Source organism: Gallus gallus, chromosome 10, assembly GCF_016699485.2.
Source record: "Gallus gallus isolate bGalGal1 chromosome 10, bGalGal1.mat.broiler.GRCg7b, whole genome shotgun sequence".
In the NCBI taxonomy this organism is placed as follows: Eukaryota; Metazoa; Chordata; class Aves; order Galliformes; family Phasianidae; genus Gallus; species Gallus gallus.
The window spans coordinates 15,168,661-15,194,508 of record NC_052541.1 but is presented as its reverse complement, the minus strand read 5'-3'; the positions used below and the strand labels follow the sequence as shown (position 1 = coordinate 15,194,508).

At 42.2% G+C, this 25,848-nt stretch overlaps 1 long non-coding RNA gene across 50 annotated transcripts in view; it reads right to left on the bottom strand.

The window, feature by feature from the left end:
- The window catches only part of LOC107054254, a 95,374-nt gene that overhangs the window by 8,899 nt on the left and 60,627 nt on the right, over positions 1 to 25,848 (bottom strand). For 31 of the 50 annotated variants that reach the window (XR_005862624.1, XR_005862635.1, XR_006931041.1 and 28 more), the window contains 8 exons: positions 24,103 to 24,819; positions 19,507 to 19,604; positions 15,400 to 15,463; positions 14,969 to 15,095; positions 13,367 to 13,431; positions 9,476 to 9,615; positions 9,271 to 9,358; positions 31 to 6,752 (listed from right to left, as the gene is read on the bottom strand). This is a non-coding gene — a long non-coding RNA (uncharacterized LOC107054254). Of the gene's footprint in view, positions 1 to 30; positions 6,753 to 9,270; positions 9,362 to 9,475; positions 9,616 to 13,366; positions 13,432 to 14,968; positions 15,096 to 15,399; positions 15,464 to 19,506; positions 19,605 to 24,102; positions 24,820 to 25,848 lie in introns of all 50 variants that reach the window. The other 19 variants (XR_006931036.1, XR_006931054.1, XR_006931031.1 and 16 more) reach the window with 17 other exon arrangements.

The following is a 25,848-nucleotide window of genomic DNA, read 5'->3' as shown; positions in this document are numbered from 1 at the left end:
ACAGAGTGATCTACATGGGGAGTAATCTACCTGGGGAGCTGATCCAGATTCAAAGGGCTGCTAAAGGTAGGACCTTTAATGAGAACCATGAAGACATTTTGTCGTTTTTCTCATTCTCACCTGGGGGAAAAAATAAATGTTGCTTGTAGATCAAAGTACACCCAGCCACTGTTCTCTGAGTGTACACAGTGATCTCCCTGATTGGTGGAGCCAAGAGTGATGCTTCAAAGTTGAGAACCGAAGCTGAGCTAAGTCTCAATGTTTTATCAATTTCTTTAAGATTTTGGGCCCTTTGCAAGCCAAGAGCACCAGCTAAACGTATTTCACAAGGAATCAGGCCTAGTCCAAACAGGAAGTACTTGCCTAATCCTCGTGAGCTTGATTAGAGTGGTGCTTGGGAGAAGCAACAACAAAAAATTGCAAATTAATTCATTTACATGAAAGACAGCAGAATGGAAGACCGCTGTGCTGTGTGTCTTGCCATAAAACACCACCAGAATGCAGTAGCACAGCTGCTGTGTTGGTCCGGCGTATCTGCAGATGGCATTACGTTGTCATCTCTCAGCATCACACCAATGAACACTTTCCTCCTCAAACCACTTGTTTGAGTCTCCTTGTTTTATAGACAACGAACTGCCGCACAGAGAAAATAGGTCAGGACCTCTGGGATATCAGTTTTCTTGCATCTACCGAAATCAAGAAAAATAAAGGCTTTAAATAAAGGTTAAATACAAAATAACCTGAAGAATTTGATCTAAAAGGCTTCGCCTTCAGGGGTCAGCAGCAATAAACAAGGAAGTGGAAAAGAGTTCCCCTATACAGTCAGTGATTGCCTAAGTACTGGGATAATGCACCCTCTCTGTCATGAAAAGATGTATTCTCAGGCCAAAGTGCCTGCTTCGTTGAAGATACTGGGTTATCTTCACCCTCCATGTCATGGGAAAAGCACATCGATGGGACTAACTGTGGATCTTACAGGATATCTGCTCTGGTGGATAGCAAAGGGAATACGGTGCCCACCCAGCAATGAGAGCTGAGCTCCTGCAAACAGCCACAACAACGGGCAGGAGGAAGCTCTGAGATACACGGCAGGGCCGGTGGATGCACTGCAAATGAAGATGTGTATATCCAGACAGGAGGAATAATGAGAAATAAGTGCCAGAGAGATTACTGGGTTCCTCTATTAGATTAACTCTGGTTTGACAATAGTTGGGTTTGGGGAACTCCTCTGTGATTTAGGAATAAGCATTCTTCTCTAAGTGGCCTAAACTCATTGCTATATCATCACTTGCTGTTGTCAAATAAATAATCATGCGAAATCAGCTGCAGAGAAAAGTCTCCTGTAGAACCGAGTTCATGCATGACATATGATATATCTCTTCAAAGGGACAGATACATCTTTCTTACAGCCAGCATGCAGCTTCCTTCAGTGCACCTTCCCTTCCATCCAAATCACCTCAAATAAATGTGAGTTCTGCTGTGTTCACAGTAATTCCTTCATTTTTAAACACATAATGGAAATGTATAACTAGTCCTCATAAAAATTTATATCTCAATTCGTCCCTTTAATTTATAACAGGCCCTCCAGGCAGTTATTATTCAAACATTAATAAAATGCCTATGGATCACCAAAAGCATCAATTTTCACATTCACCTCCCCTTCTATTTGTACATATATAAAGCCAGATTAGACTTAATGCCACTTCTGTGTCTAACAACAATTACGCCTTTAATAAGATAGGAACAAATGATATATTATCTTAATCATGTTAGGAATTTGAGATCTTTTTATGAAACAAAGTTGAATTTTTTATGCCCTTTGTGACAATTGTTACTTAACAGCCTATATGTTTGGATATTGCAGTTTATGCAAATGTTCATGTTCTATAAATTTTAGATTTATCTCCATTTATCATTCCTCATGTTCTAATACAGAGACATTATGGTTTAGCATGTGACTCTGCACACAGTCTAAAATATGATTAGGACACCTTTCATTTATTTATACCACGGAGAAAAGGATAGAGGGGGGAGAACAGCTATTGCAAGGGCCAGATCCTCAGCCCCCACAAAGCGGAGCTTTGCAGAGCTCCGTCTCACTGCGCTGACATAAATCCATCTGATAATTTGGTCTTTCATTTGCTAACAGTTAAATTTTAAAGGATTAAAGTTTATGAGCGAACCCAGGCTTCATTCTGTGCTCTAACAGCAGTTGCCAACTCACTGTATATCACAGTGTAGAAATTCTTACTCATGAGAGTAATTATTGCTAATATGAGCTCTCCCGCAGAGAGACAAGGAGATCCTTTGCACGCGCAATAGTTTTGGTCTGAAGCTCATTTAAGAAGAACAATGATCATTTATGGCCATAAAAATACACAGGAAGGAATTCCCTGTGATTTCTCATTTTTCTGTTGGGAAATTTAAGGCCTCTTGAATTAGGAGAGTGGGAAATGTAGATCCTAGGTCATAGTTTGATTCCACGTAAATCACTACTGTTGTGTTGACATCCAAGAAAGGACATCAACGTACATCACCTGAGAAGCTGGCCATTTGCATGGCCAACAAAAGAAAACAGCAACTATAAAGATACACTCAAAGCATCTGAGCTCTAAAGTAGGTTCAATTTGGCTTTGGACCTCTCTCACACAAACTACCAGCAGTGTTTCAGATGGGTGCTAAGCTAAGGAGAAATAGTGGCAATGGGAACGTCCCCATGGTTTCTTTACACAGGTTAACCAGCAGACAGGCAAGAATTCAGTTCCACTGCCTTCATCATGGAAACTGCATCTGTAGCAACTTTGCAACCAGGCATTTTCTGCCCAGGAAAGCTGTCTCCTTCAGAGAGCTTGCGGCATTGATCTGGAAGATGTTATTATGGTGTCTCCCACCCATGCCCACAGGATGCTCCCACTCATTCAGGAAGGTGCTTTCTCTGTTTTCCATGCGTTGTAGAAAATGCTGATGAAGACCCAGGGAGGGGCCAATATCAAAGTGAACCCCATTAAGACCGGAGCTGCCTTCCTGCGTCTTTCATTATTAATACTGAGCTCAATTACTCTGATTTCTTCTGTTGATGAATTAGCAGCACCAGAACCAAGTCCCTGGCTGATATCCATTTGTCTTTGCTTATAAGTGCTAATGTGATCCTGTTCCTTTAAAATCAAACTCCTGCTTCAGTCACTTTACGTCTTTGCAACAATAACTGTCTTTTCACTAATTGGTTCTGTGTAAATGAAACAAGCTGAAAAACACTGTGGCACCAATAAATATTAATAAGTTATTGTTTGTTTTCTTTACCTTGCTTATGAATTCATACAAAGACAGTGCTAAGACATTAACTCCAGTCTATTAATTGCCACCTGATAATTGCCACCTGATACTTTTCTCCTGGATAATTAGGTACCCATTAGTTCTAATCAAGTAGTTACTTAATTATTGCAGTAATTAGTCTAATGGACTAGCAAATTGAAGCTTTATCACTTTTGGATACTTAATGTTCCTGACAGAGTACTTCACAAGTGTCAGGGTTCCTGATTCAGCAACCTGCCATCCACGAACCCCCTGTTGCCACCACCATCCCACCCACGCTGCTCCCCAGCCACTTGCTGAAACCACTCATGGTTGAAGCCAGAGGCAACGTACGTTGGAGTCCTTCTTCCTTCTCGTTTCCCTTCCCACTCCATCTATGCCTCCCCTCTGGTGCTCTTACTGCTCATTCCACGCCAAAAGAACTTTGTTGGGAAATTAAATAGCATCTTGGCATGAAGATCACATGCATTAGACTGTACGGCAGCACGCTTCAAGGGAAGGAGCTAATGTTGGCAGGTGTGGGAAGAAAAAAGCAACTGTGAGGGGAGAAATAATAAAGTGCGTTTATGAGTACTCAGATGCAGCCAGGCCTGGGGAGAAATAGGGAGAGGGGCAAAGCCGACTGGTGGTAAATGAAGGCATGGCTCCAAGGACTGAGGCTGGTTATAGGTCTCTCTTTCATCTTTGAATCAGAGACAGAAATCTAACAGATTCTTACAGAAATAAAAACAAAATGGAAACTATTTGCTGCCCATGGACTCTGTAGCACAGACTTGGTGGTAAAGTGATCACTAGCATTTCTCTGATCCATGTTTTTATGATTAATTTCATACTTAAACCTGACGGGCTGTCAGTCCTACATGTAATACTTCCACGATATTCATTTCAGAAAGGGCATGTGAAATGCCATCCTCACACCTCTGTCCATGTACCCGTCCATATGTTGTCTTTGTGGATTGTGCTTGCTTTTGGATCTCAGTTTGAGACAGGCATAGACATCTAGGAGCAGCACAGCATTAAATGTGGATTTCTGTCTTCCATTGATCATCTGATCCAGATTCTCTCCAGACTTTTCATGTCAGATTTGTATCAGAATTGATCATCAAGCCCCTTGGCAAGTGTCATCTGCCCCAGGCGCTGCAATGTGTATCGTATAAAAGCTCACTGTACTGGGAAGGGAAGAAAGAGGGGGGGGGGGGGGGAACAGAATTGATCCTGCACAGAAATAAAGAGTTTAACTCCATTCAATAACGCTTGACAACTTGCTAATGGTTAAACTACTTCACATATGTGGTAGGATTATGTATTCTGAAATAGATGTATTTCTCTTTCTTGATCAGATATCTCATATTTCCACTACTGCTAGGTCTGTAGCACAATCTAGGGTTTTGTACAGAGAAGAGCTTCAGACTGTGCCTTGACTGAGTCTTGCTGGAGGGGCTGGGTTTCCAACCAGCCTCAGTTGGCTTTTTGTGGATAGGAGGGAACAGTGAGAAGTTAAGATTATTACTCCTCTGAGTTTTATAGAATCATAGAAGCATTTGAGTTGGAAGGGACCCTTAGAGGTCACCTAGTCAAACTTCCCTGCAGTGAACAGGGACATCTGCAGCTCAGCCAGGTTGCTCAGAGAGCAGCCCAGCCTGACCTTCAATATCTGCAAGGATGGGGCATTGAACAAGGCAAAGTTTTGCATTGGATCAGAGTTCTATCATGCTTCAAAACTGCTGTAATCTCAATTATCACACAGAGTCCCCTAGTCAGCCATGCAAGGCATATTCATAAACCAAAATATACCCCATACCCCAGTATCCTCACAAACATCAGAATTTTATTTACCTAGATTTTTCCTCAACACCTTCACGTTATCAGAACTGAAAAGCCAACAGTTTTCCGGGGAAACATAAATAAATTCTCCCAATTCTTCTTACTGTATGAAAAACAGAGTCCTTTTCCAGTTACGTTATACTCTTACCCAAAACACAACAGGCTGTGACAGAGGTCACCAGCTCATGAGTTTTCTGCCATAGCCCCACGTGCATCCATCACAATTGGCTGCAAATGCTCATTTACTCTGAAGTTACTCTTTAGGTAACAGTCAATAAAACCCTATGCCACTATTGAAAAATCACACCACAGATCTGCTTAAACACCTGCGTGAGGCCACTGAGCAATAACAATCCCATGCACTCAAAGCAAAATTAGGTAAAGCATACTTGGCCCATTAAGAAAACATATTGCTTGAAATTACAGTGCCTCAGGATGCTTAGATTTTGCTCCATAGGATAGAACTACCGCCCTACCCAACAAAGGACCTGTACTGACATGAGTTCAAGTGGCTCAAACTGCTGTCTCTGTTGAAGGCTCCCAGCAGCAGAAATTTACCACTGAGTGCCTCATCTGACTTCCCAGCATTGCTCTGACTTCTCTGTCCTGCTCAGAGTAAATTTGGTCCAAATTTGGACCAAAAAAGGGTGTGATGGCAGAAGGGCAGCAGGCTGGGGGTCCATCCAGGGGTCTCCCTCATGCTGTGCCCCTGCTGGGGCTGAACAGAGACCATCTGTCTCCAGCGCTATCGATCCAACACAAGCACTAAATTCATTTTAAGGATGCTGAGAGAGCGAGAAAACTGTATGTGACAGATGTTAGTCACGTTGCTTAATGTACTACTCGAAGGTGTTCAGATGCTCTGGTGATGAGGGTGCTAATAAAACCAATGCAGAATAGAATGAAACAGGCTCAGGGAGGATTTTTAGATTTATAAAGCTAAAAAGGGTTTTTAGCTTGAGGGGGGATTAAATGTCATACTGTCCACATCATCAATTTTCCCTCTGGATTTGACTTTGAATCACTTGTGCAGTTCTTCAGCAGTGACACGGCAACAGGCAAATTAGAAGACAAACTGAGAATACCTTTTATGTTGGAAATACCAGGAGAAACAGTCCAATGATTATTGAGAGAGGGAGATGCAGAACTCATTAAGGCAAGATGGTTTGGAAAGATAATGATGGTGTTGCATGCAAAGGAAAAGTAGGGAAAAAAAAGAAGCATAAAGCAGCAAATTCCTTAGCACTCTTTCCCTGTTTCTCTCTATGCACTTTCTAGCACTTCATTTCACAAGCTTTCACAGGCAATCAATTTTAGCTTGTATCAATTTGGCAGTTTAAGATCTCCATAATAGTTAGGACCACTCCTGTTCAATGGGTTGCACAGCTTTTGAGAAAGCCTGAGTGCTGTTCTGGGGAGGGGTGTGAGGACAAAGGGAAGGAAGAATCAGGGAGGCAAGATGCTCCCAGTTCGTCTGTCCATATCTAAGATCCTTTTATGGGGTGTGGCATATTATCGGTAAGATCTCAGTCTTCATCTCTTTGAGGAGCTCCTTGAGCACTGCTTTCATGCTTTGTCATCGTCTTGCTTTTCTGCACATGGAACAAATGCCAGCCCTGAGGATACAGGAGACAAGAGAGACCAAAGATAATTGTTCGGTCTTATGCCACTGAATAAAGAAGGGTCTATGGGAAAGTTGTAGCAATGTAGCTACAGGGCATCATACAGAACACCCCATGAGCACTTCTGGTAAGCATTAAGTGCAAGATACCTCGCAGAAAGGCAATAGAAATAAGCCTTAAGGGAGATGCTCAGAAGTGGGGGGTACGGACTCGTGGGCAGTCTGATTCTTGCTTCCATCCCCTGACTGTCACAAGCAGCTACAATGTGATGACGAGAAGAGCTTGCTGCCCAAGAAGTTCAGAAGAGCCCTCATGACCTCAGGGTTAAAACTGAGAGGGAAGGAAGGAAGACCAATCATTCTGAAGTCTGGCCATGAGGATGGCTGAAGTCCCAGGCTGAGGGATCTTTGCTTTTTGGTGTAATTTTGGTTGTTTTTTTTTTTTTTTTAAGGTTCTTCTCAGCTGCCTGTCAGACAGGGCCATGATGAAACTCAACATCTTGCAGAGACATAAAATGGAAAATAGGCAACTCATCAGAAGAGTAGCAGCTGTTTTACACCATCACAAAACAAAATCATCATACACTAAAAACTAGATTTAGCAGTTTAAAAGAGCCGCTAACACAAAATTAGCTGGAGACAACAGCGTGATTTTGTAACTGACAGTGCTTCATTCAAACGCCCTAATTCATGTAAAAACAACTTAGCAAACATTAAACGCCTGATGCTTTTGGAAAGGGGAAGAGCATTCAGACTTTCAATGGCTGCTTAGAAAGAATGCATAGATTTATTACATCTTTTTTTTTTTTCTTTTACAAATTTTAAATAAGCATCATATCAGAAGTACCACCTCTTAAATACCAGTGATGCTACAGTCCTCCTGACAGAGGGAGGCACCATCCTTTATTGGTGAGCCATTGTATTTACTGGGGGTCTGACACCTGTAAAAAGGTTGTACAAAACTTTTGTGATGAATGAGATGAAATAAGAAGGCCGTGAGCACTTTGGTTCATCAACTACTTCAATAACTGGATATGGCTATTAATACAACCGTAAGTTCATACACATGAAGAGGATATAAAGAAGCAGCTGCCTTCTGAATGAGCTTTCTGTTGCCTTCTTGTACGTGTACACAATCTGTTCTAAATGCCACACAATCTTTCCTTTGTCCCAGAGGTATCTAAGCCTATTGCTACCAGAGTGTATGCGGCTTGGCCAGAGGTCTGTCATCTAGCAGCCATGAAGGGATGATTTTTGATTGTTTGGAACTAGATTTGAGTTGTCCATATGACTACTAAGAGAAGAATTGGGTTTATTTTTTTCTTTTCTCCCAAATCAATCTAACGTTAGCATCTAGTATATTTTCCCCGCCTGTGGAACGGGCTCAACTCCATTGTCCTTAACAGTCTCTGTGGGTTTTGTAAAGTTAATAGCTTAGAAATAGCTTGGAAGATTAATAATAATACATACGTGTCAAGAAGGGAATATTACCACTGACAGTAATAGCAGTTATGCTTGTGTAGATGAAATCCACATGCTTTACAAGAGAGGCAGGTCTCTGACAGCTCCTTTCTGACCTGAGTTACTGGGAGCACGTGCAGCGCTCAACAAAACAGTGCTGTCCTAGCTGAGTTGCTTCCATATCTCTGCAGTGCTAAACCCCTTTGCACTCCTTGTCTTGGGTGATTCTCCCATCGAGTTTTATCCAACCGCTGCCTGACAAAGCAGTCCTGGTCTGGATACAGAATACAGAATGATGGAGGGATAAATATTAAGCTGAGGCCTGGCTATTTGTTCAATGCAGACAAGTCGTGACCCTGAAGAAGTCTTTTACCTTCCAATAAATTGAAGGGGTGGGGGTGTAAAATGTTCCCCATCCTTCAAGGTTATTTTTATTTAGATCCCACTCTTCAAAAGACTATATATATGGATGCAAGAGTCAAGGTGCAATCCAAAGTCTGAGAAGTTATAGACTCCTTGAGACAGTCTCTGATGGATCTGAATTTTTCAGCTAAAGAACATCTATGCTCTTGACCTGAGACCTAGATTTCACATTTCAGGAATTAAATGAGCATCATTTTCTAAAAGACATTAGACCAAGGCTGGGCTATACAAAAGATAGCTTCAGAATTTAGATGAAGACATTGACATGACAAGGAGACTTAAAACCTGACATATTTTGATTCTGTTGGAAAGCCATACTTGGTTTGTTATACCACATTGTGTCTTGTTATGTGCAAGAGGCAAAGGAAAAGTGGAAGTTGTTTTGGATTGAGCATCTCAGAAGGCAGAAGGCTCAGTGACCTAGATGATCTGGCCTTGTCTTAAATTACTCTCTTCCCAATTTATCCTTAGACTGTGCCAAAAACCTGCCAAAGTATAATGGAAACGTTTGCGACCCCTGCCAAATAGTGAAGCCTCTGGCTCTGAGATATCTCGGATGTCTTGATTAGTCTGAAGGAGCTGGGTCCGAAAACAGAGGGGTGAGGAAGGAAAGGAAAAGTATTTCCTACCTGCAGCTGCCAAGCTGGGACTTGTGTCTGAGTGTTTGTCTTGCTCCTTCCATACAGACAGACTGACTTTCTCAGGAGAGAGTTCAACCTGCTTCCCCAAAAAAAGTTAAAATTAAAATTAAAGAAAAATTGTGATGGGGCAAGGAGACATGAGCCTCCTCCCACGAAAGGGCTGTATACAGCTACTAGGCAATGGACCCCTCACCTTTTTCTTGACGCAAACACTGACATTGTTGCAGGTCCCAAAATGGGGTTCTTCCACAAGGCAGCCAGCTGCCCAGATGAGCCACTGCTGCCGCCCTGAGGGGATGCACAGAGGACCTTGCAGAAAGCAAGGAGCAGAGCCTGTGAAGAGATTGACTGCTCTTGTTTCAAATCAGATGGATGGCTCTAAATGACCTGGAAAGACGTTCCTAGAGCTCTGAGCCACAGCATTAAGAGCCAAGACACCACTAGCACTTCTGAAGTTGTTATTAGTGACTGAAGTAGCACTTGTCAACTGCAACTTCAGTTTCAAGCAATAGTTTAACAGCATCAACTTGAAGTAAGGTTATATCTCTGTGTGCCTGGTGTGCTGCTGACACTTAAAGGAAATAATTGGTAGACTCAGAGCAAGGGCAGATGCCAGTGGTAGAACAGTGGTAGAGGTTGGATACTCAAAGCATAATTCAACAATTCTGCATGAAACAAGAGCGGAGAATCCATTGTATGCACTGGCAAAAAAGGCATAAGGACGCTGTAACCCAGCCTGCGGAAAGTGCTCCGCTCTGCAGTCATCAGTTGTGCTGCTCTGATGTTTAAAGGCTCATCTACAGCTGCAGTCTGCAGCCCTGTCCCAGTGAGAGGACAAAAACATGTTGCCCCTTGCAGTTCTTGGCTGGCTTTTTTGGAAAGCACATGTAATGCAATCTCCAGCTGATTTTTGGCTTCAGGACAGCAAAGCCAAGAGAAAATATATGGGTATATGTGCTTGTGTGCTGTGGAATAGAAGACAGGAAATCGTCTGGAATGAAGCGCTCAGTCTCATTTTACCTGTAGCCTGGCTGTGGGATGCTAAAATAGAGGAATTAGCATGCAAATCCAGCAGTCCCTTGGCTGTCATCACCTTCCAATTAGCTGCATTTGATTTCGGTGGGCGCTGATGGATTGTGTCAGCAGGTGAGGCAGTGTGGCTGAGAGGTGCTCTGGCTGCCACAGGCAGTAGAGGGCTGTGTGTGTGCCTGCTTTTCCCCTGTGCTGCGTGCTGGAATGATGCTGGCTGCCAAAAGAGAAGCACCAGAGGAACTGATTCTGATTTGAGTATGGCCAGCAGGGTTTCAGCAGACCATGCTATAGCTGTACAATGTATGTGAATTAGGAGGATGTCTTCAAAGCGAAGAGTAGCTTCTGTTTGGTGAAACAATTTGATGAAACAGAAGAACTGCCATGAGAAAAGGGCTGCCAGAGGAATGTAGCCAAGACAGATGTGACTTGGTCACACCAATAATTTAAGGAAATCACATTTACAGAGCAATTTTAAAACACAAGCATATGATCCAATTTGTCCAGAAAATGGGATGTTTCCATGAATAAAAGCAAGCAATCCCAATCCTCTGCAAGAGTTTTAGTTTTGTGGAGGGCCAGAAAATTCAGCATCTTTTCTGTTTGTTCATTATGAATAAAACTCTGAAAGAAATAGACACAGTTTTGGATAAAAGAAAAGAAAGCTCAGAATAGGTTTGTGAGTCACTGTCATAGCAATGATGCTTGGGTTTGTATGCATAGACAGGATTGCCAAGAGAAAAGTATGGGAGCAGAAGAGGCAAAGGATTACTATCTGCAAAGTCAACACAAAATTGGAGGGTGGGGACGGAGGTGAAGGGCCTCCTTCAGTCAACAAGAGCAGCATCAGTGAAGGACTGAGTCACAGATGTGCAGAATTCACAGAGTAAGCAATGATGTCAAAAGTGGCTGATGGGTCAAGGGCCAAGGGCTGGCATTCTGCTCTCAGGTTTTGCCCAAGAAGAAATAGGGAAAGGTTTTGTTGAGAGTTATTTCAGTGAGATGTATAGTTGGGTACACAGAACAGAGGAAGTGGATAAAGAAAACTGAGCAAGCCTAGTGAGGAAAGGGAACAAGGCTTCCAGAGATGCATATGTAGACAAGAAGGAATGCTCACAACTTGAAAAAATAAAGCACTTTATCGTGTGAGCTGAAATAGAGAGAATACTGAAAGGTTCAGGAGTATGAGAAAGGAACTGAGAAGGGAAACGGAAGATCAAGACTTGGAATTAGACTTCTAGGTTATAAGGACATAAAAAGAGAAGGAAAATGCTTGACACTGAGCTGGCAGAAGGAGGAAGAAGGGCAAAACAACTTGATTCAATTTTCACTTCAGAGAAGTCAGTAAGAGCATCCAGAGTTTACTTGCAGAAGCAGCCCTGTAGTGGCAGTGGGGTCTTCATATTTCATGTCGGATGACGGGGAACTGGACAGCCTGTTCTGCTTGGTGACAACCAGCCCACGGCAAGGGTTGAGGCTGGCGGGTCTTTAAGGTCCCTTCCAACCCAAGAATCTGTGATTCTAAACAGTCACTAGAGCTCTAGAGCATATGCAGATATAATAAACTATACAGCCTTTACACTGAACTACAGTGGGTACTTTCAGAGTTTTATGGTATGTGTTTAAGTCACACCTTCACCTCAAGATCTTCTAAATTGCATGAGCTATTAGCAGCTGGAAATGAAAAATACAGAACAAGCTTGCAGGAAAAATATTGCAATTCCTATACAAGCTTGTAAATACTGGTATTGTAGAGTGCAGGTGGGTGCATGTGTTTTATAATTCCAGAAAGTGACAGGTAGGGGAGCTCTTATAAATGTATTATTATGCAGTAAAGCACACCAAATGTAAGAAAATATGCTTAGCTTACTGTAGGGAAAAGGAGCACAAAAAATTGTTTCAGAACCCTTCCTCTTTTGTAGAAATTGGGCTGGAATTTAACAATGTATGTCAAGTGAGGCAATTGTTTTGTTCTAAAGTAAAATTCCAGGGAGGACCTTATACATTTAGACATGAATGGTGAGCCATCATCTTAAACTGACCAAGAATTTGTAATTTTCCCTCCACAAAATCTTTCTTTTCTTACTTCTGCCATGACCTAGGGCACACACATACTAAGACTTCTAACAAGAAATTCCTTCAACTTGTTCATCTTCCTCTCATTTATTACATACAGAGTATGCTATAAACGACGGCAAAAAGGGGAAAGTTGAGGCAGAAGTCACAAATGCAGTTGGAAGGAGATGTTAGAAGCTGGAACCAGGGTTGGAGGAGGAGAGGACATTGTCAGGAGACAAAAATTGCTCAGATGTGGAGAAGTGGAGCTGGAGTGGAGCAGACAGCTGCGCCAGGAGGGGAGCAGAGGAGATTCCAGCTCCATCCTGAGATGCCAAAAGGGCATAACATTTATTCTAAAAGCAAGCAACAGTGAGAAAAGAATTTAAGCCACTGTTAATAACGACGTCCTGTTTATGTATAACAATAGTAACGATGGGACTTTGAGCTCTGCGTCATCTCTTACTACTGCTTTTGATTACCTTAAAACAGAGGGTGCCAAAGGAGCTTAGAAGAGCACCGCCACCACTGGCACCCGCTCCAAATCAGAGCTGCAGATCTTTCCCTCGTCTTGCTCAGTTTGAGAGCTTCTGTCCTTGAAATGTTAAGCTCATTATCTGGAAGGTGTGGACAGTCTCGTGTCTCACAGCGCTCAGAAGAAATCTGACAGAAGTATGTCACAGGGTGGGGTGTGTGTGTGAGGGGGGGAACTCCTGAGAAATGTTGAGCGAGCGTGTATTTTTGGCAGAGGGTACTGGCCAGACTTGTCAGCTGATAGCATCCATAGGGCTGGAAGACTGAAAATGAGCTGCATTGCAACAAACAGAGATTTCACCACTGAAACAGCACACTGACATTTATATTAGCTCCGTTTGACATGACCTGACGGGCTCGGCTGGGCTGAAGTGATGCCCGCGCAGCATCCACCCGTTTCCCCCTTCCCCAGCCCTTTGCCATATGACCTTCCCTTTGTCCTGGGAAGAAAGGAGATCCTACTCACCCTGATGCTGTTAACTGCAGGAAAGGCAGCTCCTTGGCCAACGACACAAAGCCGAAAGTGGAAAGCTGAAGAAGTAAAAAAAAAAAAATGCTGTCATATGCATAGACAGTGCTCTTATGCTTCCCTGATTGTGGAGAGCCTGACAAGATCAAGAAGAAACTTGGTGGGGTCAGGAGAGTTTCCCCTCCTCCGGTCTATGCTGTGCTTTGATACTGAACCGGAGCGACCTCAGTGAAGTCACCTGATTTACCTGGAGGTGGTAGGGAGAGAATCCACTCCAATAAATTGTATCAATTTAATGGGGATCGTATATGAGAGAAAGGGAAGTCCAAGCCCTCGGTCCCCGGGGCTACTTTGGGGGCTGACTGTCAAGGTGTGTTTTTTATTGTGTGTACCGCTTGTCTGATGATAGGAACTAAATTGAGAAGAGGCTCATTTCTCACAGGCCACTGAGCAACCAGAATGTGCTAACTGTCATACGTAGGAAGCACTCAGGTGTCGGGATTGTCAAGAGAGAAAGTGCAGCGCTTTTTATTAACTGCAAGAGCAATCAGCTCTGTCTGGGTCTGCTCAGTCTTGTGGAAACACATAGTTCACACTGGGCAGTGCTCAGAGGCTTAACACAGGTATCAGCACTGAGCCTCCGGTAATAACTTCACATTAGGGCTGATGCATTATGGACTGTTGCATAGTCACAATTATACTGGTGGTACCTCACAGCCTGATCTCTGACTTAAAGGCATTTCCTAAGTCTGAACAGATCCAATATTGCACAATTCGGTAGCGTATTTAAACACTATTTTGTCTTGCCTGGTTGATAGAAACGCTGACAAGATCCTTTTTGCCTGTCTTTGTGCCTTGCTCAGAGGGTGGGTGTGCTGGACCGGGCTCAGAACTCAGCAGATGTCCAAATGTAGTGCTTGATCTAGCAGCCAGCATCCCTGCCTGTGGCAGGCGGGTTGGAACTAGATGATCTTTGAGGTCCCTTCCAACCCAAGCCGGTCTATAATTCTTGGTTTCTACAACATGTGTCTACTTCAAGGTAATATCCTGGCCAGGCCTCATGGTGCATGGTAGAAGAACACTAAAAAGAAAGGCAGTGAAGAGGATGACTTCAAAGCACCGGTAGCTACTTCCTCAGCTCTGCTCAGTCGTTCCCTGAAAGCTGTAAAGATGACTCCAAATTTTTGGAGAGTTAAACCTGATTTTGAAATAAATTTGATGAGCTTAATTTGAATTAAATTTGGACTAAATTCAACCACAATTGGGGAAAGAAAAAAAAACAAATAACACATTTCTGAAAATTAGTTCTCGTGGCAGCAAGGTTGCCTTTTGCTGGCTGTATAAAGGTTGAACGTGTCCAGATCTCATATGCATTCCTGATACCACAACACCACTGGGCAGTGCAAGAGAAGCTCTGGGGACCCAAAGCCCACGACCTAAAGCCATCATCACAGGTGGTTCCCTGCAGCACATATAAGAAAGAGGCCAAATACCCCAGAATAACTACATGGCTTCCTTACCACCTTGGATGCCATCAGAAGTGGCATCAAGGGCTTCATCTCTGTTAAGAAGTCAGCACTTAGCTGGGAGCTGCTATACCTCAAAGAGTCCCCTCCAGGATCTGGACTCTATGACTTTTGTGGGTCCTTTCCAACGCAGGATATTCTATGATTCTGTGAAACAGTACTGGAGGAATCTCTAGCCTGTTGCCTCAGCTGGTAGTCTTCTGCCAGAAACAAGCACACTATTACTTTTCACTAGCATAAAATCAGTACACGATTACATATATATATGAGTGTAAGGTTCCAATCTGTTTATTTCACCTCTTTACCCAGAGAAAGCCCTGAGAAGAGCATTAAAGCCAGAGGCCAGCTGGGCCAACTGAAATGTTCACGGCTGACTGCAGCACAGCACTCACTTGCAAGCACAGAAAATAACCTACTGCACCAGAAAGAGAAAAATGAAATATCCAAGCCCCACCAGCCACTGCTGAGCCTGAATCTCTCCCTTTTCACATTCTCTCATATTACCTTGTGCCATAGGAAACACAGACCCTTGGAGCCTTGCGCATGATTCCACAGCCAGGTGGCACACCTTGAAGACAAGAGAAGTGACACATGGGTCAATCAGCTGTACAGTGGTTTGTGTCCTTAGCAGGTGCTTCAATGTCAGAGGTATTAAACTCAGTTATTTTCAGCTCTGTGCCAAGAGCGGAAAAGGCCTGTTCCTTCTCTACCCCCATTCTAATTAAGTTTATAGGCAAGGACTATCTGCTAGGCTAAGAGTTGAGCTGTCAACTTAAGAGAGAAACGCCAGCAAGGCAAAACCTGCCAGCTGGAAAGACAGAGTTTCTGATGGTGGCTGTACTTTCTGGAAATTATCTCTCCAGTCTCATCTTTCATATGTTTCCCAATATATCTCATCTTTCTCTCCGTCTCTCACATACCCAGGTGCACACAGGCACATGTGAGTTATGTGCTATAGTGTCTTGCTTTGGTGGATTGCCTCTGTCTGTATCGAAACATATATAATATAGCTAAGGGCTCTATCCTTCTTCCAACTACATCAGTGTAATGCAGACTTCATCTCAGATGATTTGACTCTAGACACAGGCTGTTCTGATTTTCAGCAGGAGCTGGCGAGACTATCTCTGCAAATCATCTCTATCCACATCAATGTGTTCCTTGGTACAGCAATTATTGGGTTAAATGTAGTAGAATCTCTACAATTAGTCAATCTTCACAACAACCCCTAGACTAAGGTAACTCGTACCTTTAGAAAGGGTAGCTGAGATGCAAGAATAATGAACCATTGATTAAGATCTTGAAAATATTCAGGAGCAGAGCTAGATTTCAGCCCCCAGGAATGGCAGATCACTGTCCTCTCTGGAGCATCTCATGGAGCAGGGCTCCCAGCAGGCATTGCTGGCTGCCACATGGGCTGCCTTCCTCTTGGCAGAAACACAAAGAATCCTTTCTGGTTTTTTTGTGAGGTCTTTGATTCAAACCCTTCTCAAGCCAATATAGCAAAGACCGAATCCTCTTCTATTAGATCCTGCTAAACTATAGGGGCATTTGAACTTAGAAGTGCAAAATGTAAAAACCCATCACCCTTAAAGCAACAATAGACAGAGGCAGAAAAATAATTCTCAGTATAGTGCCTTACAACTGGACCTGGCTACATCACTCTGTATCCCATACTACTCAGAGCTGGAAAATGCATCATCGGGATAATCATCACAATCCAGCTGAATCTAGAGCACTTAGCACGTCTACATTAGTATTTGCCAAGGAAACTGGCAAATCTCCCCCGTGGGAGGGAGAAGCAAGGACTGTACTGGAAGTGCCATGGGCTATGAGAAGCACTGGCTTTCAGCCCTAGTGGGTTTGCAGCTCTCAGTTGATGTTGCTGTGGCTGCATGGTATAAAGTTGCCCCAGATTCTGAACCTCATCTGCCACCAGATTCATTGCATCTTCTACAGCTTTCTACTTCACATCCAGGGTTTTCTCAGGCCTCAGTCCCAAATGACCTCTGTGAGACTGGCTGACAATATAGCAATCCAGAGGCACCTGCAGCTGAAGGCATAGGGCCCTACAATATGTGGTGTATTCCCTTTCCCCTGTTGAATTGTCCTTCAGGACTTCACCTGGTCTGAACATGCAAGTTAAATAAACTGGAGGATGATGTGATTCTGATTACTCCATTTCCTGGATGTGGCATTGCACTGCAAAGCCCAAAACACAGCCCCAGATTTTTTATAATTCCCAAAATTACAAAAAAAAAAATCAGACAAGGCTGAGGGGAACAAGATGCAGAAACCGAGTGGTAAGAAGTTTCTTAGGCAGATAGTAGAACAGGGAGCCTGCAGAAAGAGTGTCCATACAAGATTCAGGGCAGAGGGAAGATGGGGCCCTTTGGAAGTTGAGCAGCAGATTTTCCCTGCTACTACTCTGTTTTGCTAAAAAATTGAAAAAATAAAAAAAGAAAAGGGAGTGGGGGAACACCATGGTTACATGGATGGCATGGTTAGAAAGTCTTCCTTTAAGTATCACTGGCAGGCGAGACAGAGAATCAGGGTCGTGTGATGCACTGATACCCTATTTAAGTAAAATCAAAAGACTGAGGATCAGGGGGCAGTTTAGGTCTCCTCATGAATGGCTGAGGTTTAAGATGCTCTGTGATATAATTTGGACAATTTATCATCTCTTTCCCCCCCACAGAGAGGATAATTAACACTGTAAAATGCAGTAGGCTCAGTGCACCCCTTTCTGATGTCAGGGGCCCATTTTAAGGTCAATGATTGAAATGCTCCGATGGTGTCAGCTGAGCTTTTGCATCCGTTGCTAGGATTTTACTCACCAAGGACTCTTAAGGTGATGTATGTTCATTAGTTTACAGGAAGATATAATTACCCATCCAAACTGCACCATGTTTCATTTGCTACTAACCTTCTGATTCACCTAGGTAGGTGGCAATGAGTGCATTTGCTAACTGGTGATTACCAAATTAGTTGCATGATAAACCTTTTTCAACATACCTTTTAGGGAAAAAAAAAAAAAAAAAGTAAAATGAGTAATGAGTTGATCTTTTCCTTCGGCATGCCGTAATTTTTATTCATTTAACTTGAGCCAATTTATTAGGAGAGAGAGGGAGTGAGCTTGTGTTCCTTCGCACTTGCATTGCAGAAGAGACAAACAACAGGAAAATTTCTGAATGTGGTTGTATTTAAAAACCCACATTAATTATAAGCCCACATACTCTTTGTAAAGGCAGGGGCTACAGCCTGGCTGGGGGAGGGAATAGGGGGTCATGTATAAATTGTCTCCCAAGGACCCCACTGAAATTTCCATAGCGTTCACCATATGACACTGATGTGTGAAAATTGACATGAAGATTTGAAAATTGGGACTGAGGGAGACCAAGCATAAAATAACTTCAATTTTGCGCTCTCTCTGTCTCTCGGAGGAATAGTGCAGTGGACTGACCAACACAACACAAACAAGCCAAGAGGAGAGAAAAAAAATATTCAGGGAGAAGGATAGGAGTTATTAAAGAGAAAACACACTCCTCACTCACAGAGAGAAAGGATGATCAATGGATTTAGTCACAGAGAAATTCAAGCAGAAAATTGCTGCTGTTTTTTATCTGAGAGGCAGAAAGTTTAACCAAACCAGAATTCTCTCGACTCACTCCAAGGCAAACAGTGAAAAAACCAGCGCTTTGTGAAATGGTAGAAGTGAGTGTGTGTGTGTCCATGTGTATATTTTTGTGTGCGATTTTACAGTTTTATGATGCCAAATGAATTGTTATGCAGAGCCCTCACCTCCAGAAGTCTGCGACTGGGAAGATTTTATAAGGTGTTTATAATCTGCCATGAGATTGGAAATCCCACCAAAATTAGAAAGCCACCCTCATCCAGCCTGAATAGCCATCAGATGGAGTCACTGCTCTCAGCTGCTAACACACAAGTCCTATTCCTTCTTCAGAATGAGGGCAAACACGTAAGATCGTTAACAGTAGATCAGGAAAAGTAACTAAACTATCAAACTGAAATGTTTTCACTGTGCCTCCTGTAGTAAAGGGTTAGACATTTTACTTTGGGCAGATTGGCACCGTTTTAAAATGCTGTATACTTTCAATTTCCTCTCTCCGGGATGATCTGTGCTGCTGAGTGCAGCTTTTTAGAACTGAATTTTGGTGTTCTGGAGGCTCTTGCTGGCACTTTGGCTTACACAAAATCAAGTAAGCCTTGGGACTTGCCACTGGTGCTTCCAAAACCGCATCATTATGCAAAGGCAGGAGGTACCAAAGCATCACTGAGCTGTGGAAATAACAGCATACTTCATCTCCTGGAGTTTAACTGCTATTCTGGGAATAGATGTCCATAATTTTCTTTGCACTGGTTAGCTGTTCAATAGTTCACATCCTCAGATTATTGGTCAAAATGCCTACCAGAGTTGGAAATACTCTTTAGGCTCTCAGCAGGACCATCCAACACTATAGCACTGTGATGTGGACAGACATACATCCTATTTGTAAGCTCATGGGATATTTCTTAAAATGCAGACCTGCTACAAGCTGCATCTTAAAAAAACACATCTGTGCAATCTGTTCTAGGTAGACACTCAGCACTCACCATCACCACTACTGCAGAAGTTCAATCCTGATGCTTGTGCTGCCATTTTCCTTTGTGGATCACAAGTGGCTTGCTGTTCTCTGTTACCCCAAAGACCTCTGTAAGACAATGGAGATTTAAGTCAGTACATTTTTGTTGTGGAAGAAAGGCTGTGAGTGTAGATAGATATAAATTATAGACTGCTTTAGCTCTGAAACTAGTTGTTCTGTAGTTACTGTGGGTCTTAATGTCATTCTCAGTCAGAGAGGTTGCACTGTACAGTTGAACACTGAACACCCTACTGCCTCACCAGACAAATTTTCTCAAGCTTACTTATTTTATTTAGCACATAAGGTTCCTTGTGCTTGCTGATATGATGAGCTACAAGACCAGTGTTCACATGCTATGGATCTCATTTATTACGAAGTGTAGTATAAAATAATGAAAAATAGCTCCAGCCATCCCTTCTCTCTCCAGGGTATCTCAGCACCCTTATGGATGACCGCACACATAGTCAGCTCCATAGAAACAAATGGAGAGGAAATGGCACTGCACTGTTCAAAGCTGGAGGACTGAGTGCCTTTGGACTAGAAGCATACTTCATCCATAGCTTCTGCTGAAGGTATATTACAGAGGTTATTGAGAAAAAAAAAAAAGCATTTATATTTTTTGTGGAAAAGATGGGCCTTATAGGTACTAGAGAGCAGGCAGAAAGGAGAATTCTCTATTACAAAGGTCTGTAGGAAGTATTTGTCAATAAACACCTTGAGGTGTTTCCAGTAGCTGCCAACGGAGAATACTCCACGACTCACAGACTCACTAACACAAGAGCTGCCCGTCATTGACTCTTAATGCTCTACTGAGCATGAAAACAATGGCAAGAAAACAATATGAAAAGGCCTTGCAGGTAATTTCACAGGGTAACAAGGAATGCCAGGCTCATTCTAATTACTGACACTGTGCACATTTAAATGAAATTTTGTTCTTTATAACATGCCTGATACAGAAATGTAACGTTAGATGCCTTTTTATGTGCCTTCATTTCGTTTGTTAGTTGCACTCAAAATATGCTTTTGAGGTTATTTTTGTAACTAGGAAAACTAGAACATCACATAAAAACAAACAAACTTGAAATTCTTCCAATGATCCCTTCATTCCAATAGCTGAGGCTTTAAGGAATGCCATGAGAAAACTGCAAGAATTAATAATAGTAACAATAAAACAACAATAATAATTATTATTATAGTAATAATAAAGTTTTTTTTTTAAAAAAAAATTACACAAACCAAAAACAAGATGCAAGGTCACAGTACCGAATTATTTCATTTTTTTCTTTTATGAGCCTGTTATAATACACTGCCTGTGAGACAGCACTGCCTTGAAATACCGTTTGGTAGTGTGTGTCAAAGAAGCTGTCTTTTATTTATATACTTAAACCTATTTGCAACCTGCCTGAACGTGGCAAGGTTGACACCATCTCCCTCTTAATGAACTCACATTGCCGACTTTTAATTCACAAACTGTGAGAACAGAATTTGGCCCAGGATTTTCAGTAGTACTTTTACGTCACTCGAGGAATCATTCTGAGGACTAATTTTCTGATGTCAGGGTGTCTGCTGTCCTCTGTCTCGTGTTAATGTTTGCATTTCAAATAGTCTTTAGAGTACTTGAATTTCTCACCTTTAGATCCTTCTTGATTTATGTATAAGCTTTATGGTCTCTGTCCTCTAAAAGGCCTGCTTCTTCCAATAAAAAGGTGATTTTTAAAAGAATTTGTCTTTATTTATATATAATCATTGTATAGATTGCATCAAATGCTTTAGAACATACATAAAAAACACTCCTGGCTTCTTACACGCAGTTAGGAGATAGTCGTCTCCCTGTGAAGTTTGAGATGAAATATTCAAATGTAAGAGGGAAAAAAACTATATCACCTACCTCAAAAATGTCTTCAGAAACCTGCTGGGAAGAGTTTGAGGAGGAAAGATAGGAATGATATACCACCATTTTTGAGAAAGGATGGGATAATCCCATCGGTTACTACTATGGAGTAGTGTTTTCAAGGTTACTTTCAACTCCAGAGCAAATAGTTTGCAAGCTGTCCTGAAGATTTAGCTAGAAAAGAGAGATTCTTAGAAGTGAAAAAGAGTCATAGGCCACTGGGTGTTGTGTAATTGGCACTCAGCCCCAGTCACAGATGTGGGAACTACATCCAAGCTTTCCCCATGTCGGAAGCAGGAGATGTATTGAAATTGGAGGCAGTTTAGTGAAAGCTCATTTGAACTACATAACTCTGTAAAAATGAAAGCACTTCACAAACAGCTTCAGAAGTAAGGTTGGAAGTATATAGTTCCCACAATTCTGAAATGTCCTCTTTAAACAGTTTGGAAATGCTTGATGCTTGTGTTTTACATCAGTTTTTATTTTTTACAAAAATCTGCATATATGTATACGTACCTATACATCTACATTAATGCAGATCTTTGCATATCACTGTAAGATTATTTTAAAAGTAAAAAAAAAATCAAAATAAAGCACTAGTTGAAGGAAAGGTAATCTTTACCTTCAAATATCTCAGAAGGAAATTATTTTGCCAAGCGGGGATCTGCAGTGGGTTAATTAACCTTTTGCATTTGGAAGCAAAAAGTGAAGGAAGAAAATCTCTGACTAATCTTAAGGTAGTTGTCATGGGTAAAATCATCAAAATGTATAGCAGAAACAACACTTTTTAGTTTGAATGCATCTCATTTTTTACAGACAGAAAAGACTTCCTAAGGACATTCTTGCTATCTTAATACCTCAATCTTGCTCAGTGTCATTTCTGAATGAAACCATTGTTGAGGCAACACTGAGTTGAATAGCTCCATCAGCCTTCTTTAATTTTCTTGGAGATTATGGGAAAACCTCTATAAATCACTTTTATGACCTCATGAAAAACTTGCAGTTGTATGGCAACACTTGCATGAATTATGAGATAGCCATAACAAGGACCAAAGATGTCAAGGATGCCAAAGCAAAACTTTATGTACCCTGGGACATGGCATTGCATTCCTCAAATCTGCTGTTGGCAGAAACACCAAAGGCAGACATGGAATCTAAACTTCCCTCTGTCTACTAAATACAAGGCAGGGATTTGGAAAAGCTGGGAAGGCACCGTTAAAATAGCCTTGAAAAGGGTCATTAGTCTGAAGATGTAGCAGTTCAATTCTTCATTTGCATTATAAATTAAGCAGAATATACAAAAGAAAAAAATACAGCCAAAAAAAACCCAACATCATATACTCTGAGAAAGAAAGAATGCAGGAAAAATGCTCTTTTTTTTTTTTTTTTTTTCTATTTTCACAACAGAAAGTCCTTTGAAGTTTACACAGTGTCTTTTGCTAGGAGACTTCATGCAGTTCCAGTGATTTAGTATCACACAATAGACTTCCAGTTGGTCTTTCTCGGAATTCCTTCTCAAGTACCATGATCTCACAGTTCTCTGCTTCCATGTGTTGAAATCAAAAGTCCCAATCCAAGAATCACTGGGCTTTATGACATTTCATGGTACTGTAAACCTAAAGCAAAGCCTAAATTTTGCAACTTTAGATGATAACATGAGAGACAAACACCTGGAGTGTGTTAGAGCTAGGCACAATCATACACATACCAACTGTAAGTTATGTGATTCCAACAGCATTGAAGCACTTCATAACAACAAATTAATTTTGTCAGAACTACTTTTTGAAGGAAAACTGCAAGAAAGGTTCTGACTGTGCTAGAGAACTCAGGGCAACTTTTCTGGGAGGACACAACAATATTTGGTTTTAAAGTGAAATATCCTAGTTTTGTCAAGATATTTTTTTTTCTATTATTGACACTAAATGAATGTTAAGATATTTCCTGGCAAGAGTCCTGAACGTTTCAATTGTCACCCACATACAGAGCAGAGTCAGACTCCCAAATCTCCCCCCACCGCTACTGAATAAAATGTTTATCCTCCACCAGTGGCAGCAACGTTCTGTTTAGGCAGCCAAAATATAACCCAGTGGTGAGATCCCGGAATAGAAATGGCAGAAGGTCCTGGGTTCAGCCTGAGTGAGCCTTGGCCAGGCTGACATACTCTCACCTCCTTCTGTCCCCCAAACCCCAGTGTGCAGAGAGAGGCCACAAATGTCACTCTGAGGCACCCCTGGGGATGGATATTATTGATGTTCTGTTGGCCGTGCTACAGCAAAGTGTCCTGCAGCTGCGGTAAGATGTGGAAAGCAGATCTGCTTTCCCGTTTGATTTCCACTTTCTCTCCTTCCTCCTCTCACTTTGGAGAACCCTGTGACTCCTCCTGTACCTTCGAAGTTTTAGTCTGGGATAGAAGCAGCCACTAGATACAACGAATTGGGGGCTTTGTGTTGTGATTCAGACAAGCCCATATTCCATTTTAACCAGTCTTGGCATCTCTCTTTGGAACAGAGGGTTGAGATGATACGCTTTCTGCTTTCTCCATTCCCGAGGTCTGCTCACATCGCTATTTCCCCTAATCCTCTTGCCCAGGCCCTGCTGTTAGAGCCAATTCCCTGAGCTTCTTCTCTTTTTCCCCCTGCCATTATTCCAGGTGGTTACCCATCCCATTTCACTTACTTCAGAGTGTCACCAGGTTGCTGCCAAAATCGCTTCTGTTTTCTCTCCCGTTGTGTTCGCTCTTTCTCTACTTTAACTTTTAATCTCAGCCCTGGGTGAGGTGCACTGAGCAGTCATGATGAAGCTTTCAGGATGTTAGAAAGTAAACTGCTGGAAGAGGTCAGTGAGAGCAAAAACCAATAAAGCACAAGAAGGAAGTTTGATACATACGAACAAAGCAATTGGTAATGATGTGAAATAGTTGGGTCAACCAAGGGCTGTGCACAAATGAAAAGATTCACCTCCAAACACCTGAAAAGTTTACCTAACCTGCTTTTCCTTGACAGGAGTTAGTCTGTTGCCATGAACCACTGCTAACAGCTTTACACCCTATGTTTATTTGCACATCTCCAGGCACACATGAGCATCTGGCCATCAGCAGCAGGGTGGATTCTTCTTTCAAAAGAAGCTCCTTAAATCCTATAAGCCTCCTGGCTTCCTTTTCTTTTTTCATTCATTGCTGCTTATTACCTGAAAAGTGTGATTTAAGGCTGGGTTTTCAATATCCTCTCTTCGCACCAGAAAAGCTGTTGAATTCAAAGGGATGGCCTCTGATGTATGGGATTGTTTGGTGCAGAGGTGGCCTGTTGAGCTCCTACTTCATCAGGCAGCCATCAGACAGTGCAGCTCCCATTAAGGAGGGCAAAATTCCCTAATTGCCAGGCAGGGAAGGTTTGCCTACAAAAGGAAGGTGATTTCACTTCTGGATTTCACAGACTTACCCCGGGGGGGGGGGGGGGGGGGGGGGGGGGGGAAGAAAGAGAGAGAGGAAGAAGGACAAAAAAGAATGAGAGAAACAGAGAGGGGGGCGGGGGGTGGAAATAAAGAATTGTCAACTCAGATTTTCCAATTTTAATGCTTAGCAAAAACAAAGTTTTTTTTAACTACGTGATGAAAACCAATATCAAGAGTGGTGGCCACAGTATATTAGAGACTATCTCCCTCCTTTCCTCCCATTCTGAGCTAGTGGCTGTGTAAGATGGGAAATATTTTCCTTCCTTTGGTGCTTGCAAGCTGAGACCCTCTGGCTCTGCTCTCAGTATGACTCCAGAGGATAATTAAATGAAATAATATCTTTCGTGGAATTATATTTTCATGAAATTCCTTAGAAATTTCTTAGAAGTTTCTGTTGTTTCATCTTCGTCTCAGTGTCACTGTTAGCCTACAAGAAAGCACACTGACACTTTCATGATAGCTGTGGTACAATGACCTGAAGGGAACAAAATCCTAGTGCCTTGCTCAGATGGCCAATTCAACATGATTCCTCCCTGCTCTGGGAAGTCAGCCAGACTGCCAGCTGTAGCCCATGCCACCCCTTGTTGGACCTGGAGGGCTCTTTCTTAGACCTCAATGAGAGCAGTCTTTATTAAAAGGAGAATTACAGTATTAATAGGAATTTTTTTTTTTTTTTTTCCTAATGACAAAGAACTCAATTTCTTCATACTTGGAAGTGGTTTTATACCCAGCTAGGCCAATCTCAATATTATCTCAGATGGGTACTTGCTCCCTGGAGGCCCTTAGGGGAATGACCTTATGTCCCTTACCTTTGATAAAGCACTGCTTGCATGCATATAATTCAATTAACATCATCAGTTTATGCTAATTTTGAATTTAGATGGCATGCTGGAAATAAACAGGAGTGTTTATGTCTGTCTAGAAAGAAAACACAGTGACAAGCTTCCCTCCTTCCTGCCATGCACACTGCTA